The sequence below is a fragment of the Protomyctophum parallelum genome (genome assembly GCF_964188405.1).
Source record: "Protomyctophum parallelum genome assembly, chromosome: 17".
In the NCBI taxonomy this organism is placed as follows: Eukaryota; Metazoa; Chordata; class Actinopteri; order Myctophiformes; family Myctophidae; genus Protomyctophum; species Protomyctophum parallelum.
In genome coordinates, this window is record NC_139719.1 from 18,257,516 (window position 1) to 18,260,015 (window position 2,500).

The window sequence follows — 2,500 nt, forward strand, 5'->3', positions numbered from 1 at the left end:
GAGATGCAGGAACTGTACGTAGAGTCTACATTTTTAGCTAAGATGATGTGTCCTTATTGGCTTTGAGGTTTGGAAACCAGCAGGACAGGATTTAGACTCCCAAGGCGGCCCCTGGGCCACTGTCTTTTAAAGTGGTCAGTTTTTGGGAAAACTTGAAACGTGAAAACGTGGTTTTAGTTGTGTTGCTCTGTCCTGGACATCTGGATGGAGTTACCTGTCAAAGAAAGCAGAGGTTGTATTTTAATGGAAGCTTTTCTGACAGTAAGGAGCAGTAGGTCCTCTATTATTTTCGATATTCACTAATATAATAATACAGCATCTACAGTAGGTGATTTAAATGATATACTAAATCGTGAACTTAAAGCACTAGCGGATTGGGTTGGCGAGAACAGAGTTAAAGCTAAGTGCATGTGTTTGGATCTAGACATAATGTTTTGGAGAGTGCTCCTCAATTGAGCATCACTTGTCGGGAAGACAGTGGAACCGGCGAAAGAGACTAAACTACTTGAAATTGCATTAGACCTTAAGCTAAATTGGACTAAGCAAATTGACAATATAGTAACGAGCATTGCTTTGCTATAACCAGGAAATGTTCCAAGTGTATTAACATTAAATACCCTGAAAGTAGTAATTCATGCTTTAGTTTTGTCACACCGTGAGTACTGCCCAGTCTTTAATGGTCATCCGCTACAAGGACGGAAAATGACAAATGGCTCAAAACAAAGCTAGACTAGCTCCCCCAGTGCTCCAGCCGGAGACATTGCAGAAATGCACAGAAATCTATCTAGCGGGTTCCCCCCTGTGACGTCGCATGGCAGCCAAGCCTACTGTACATGTATATGGACTTTTTATGTTTGCTTTAAGTATGCCCCCCTGTTTAGGAAGTCAAGTTATGCAGGGGAGAGAGCGGAGAGCTCACGCCACTGACACACTAGGCAATTACACATTCCATCTCAGTGCATCTGTAATTTGTGTGTGGAGAGGGGGGGGGGGGGGGGGGGGGGGGGGGGTATGTCTAGTGTCTACAACGTCCATGCATGTGGAATTACGGGAATTTGTGTATCTGTGCATGCCACCAGCAGATGCGTGCGTGCGTGCGTTACGTGCGTGTGTCTCCTCCCAGTGCCCCATCCCATTCTCCCCAGTATAATGCCATCTCTGTGTGTTGGAATGCAGTCTGAGACTGTGCTATCATAGGTAGCTACAACACACACACTCCCTAAAATACTCTGTGTCAGTTTAACTCTGAACTCAACCCTGGATTTGGTTTCCATTTGTACACTATCTGAGTTTGATAAGATAACTATGAGGTCGGATTGTCCTGTGAAGTGACTACTTACTAGGCAACACACCTTTACTCGCGTGTGTGAGCGTGCGCACGTGTGTGTGCGACTGTGCGTGTGTGTGTGTGTGTGTGCGCGCGTGCGCGTGCGTGCGTGTGTGTGTGTGTGTGTGCGTGCGTGCGTGTGTGTGGATGTGTGCGTGCGTGCATGCGTGCATGAAGTGATGGAAGGAAGATTTCAAGACTATTAATACCGGGTATGCCTGTTTCTCCACTGTGCTCCAATGTGTTGACTTTGCAGACGGAAGCCTTTGTCCAGTTAGCTCTTTCTTCAGCTGTCACTGAAGCCTCACACACAGCATAATAGAGAAATGGGGTGGGCCTGTATCAGTACCAGCCTCGGACGCTCCAAATCAAATCATTCAGAGACAGAATCTAATATCCTGCTATCCTCACATAAAACCAGGAAACCAAATTTAAGCTGTTTATTGGCGTTTTATGTCAACTCTGTCACACTGTCTCGCACACAGTCTGTGGGCTCAGTAGTTTTCATGGTCACACAATCCCTGCAGGCTATAGGATATTACCACCGGGCTGTTACACACACAACCAAGAGCAAGTGAGCAGCCTCCTCTTCAAAAGTTGAACGAAGAATACATATCATATGTGACTCTTTTCGATACAGAAGACAGGTCATGGCGCCATGCAAGGCTCACTGTTTTAATCCAAAATGAGTTAATAGCACAGGCAGACTTTTCACATACTAGAAGAGCATGTCTGATAATAAATGTCAGAGACTTGAAATGTGAATATGAAATAAATGCTTAACCCATTCTGGGCGGGAACCCCTTTTGGTGTTTTAAACATGTTATAATTTAGCTATTGAAAAATAGCAGATCTAGCAAAATAGAAGATCTAGCAGATCTACAAGCTCGGTGGCGCGCTACGAGCTTGTAGCTCTGCTATTTTTGAAAAGTCGTGAAAATGTGGCACAAATCTTTGAATATATATTTCAGAGCGAACATTTTTAACTAAAATATTTGCTTCTGGGGGGTCCCTGGAACACCATATTTTGAGATGGGGGGTCCGTGGCCCAATAGAGATAATTCTGGGGGTTCTTGACATGAAACTGTTTGCGAACCACTGACCACCAGAAACATGGGTTTTTCAGATAACTGTCAGCATTTAGAAGGCATTTTTGTAGAATCGTTCCCAGGT

The 2,500-nt window shown here is 44.6% G+C and overlaps 1 protein-coding gene across 2 annotated transcripts in view; it reads left to right on the forward strand.

Moving 5' to 3' along the window:
* Window positions 1-2,500, forward strand: part of LOC310874319 (pantothenate kinase 1-like) — a 26,859-nt gene that overhangs the window by 5,945 nt on the left and 18,414 nt on the right. The window lies entirely within an intron of this gene.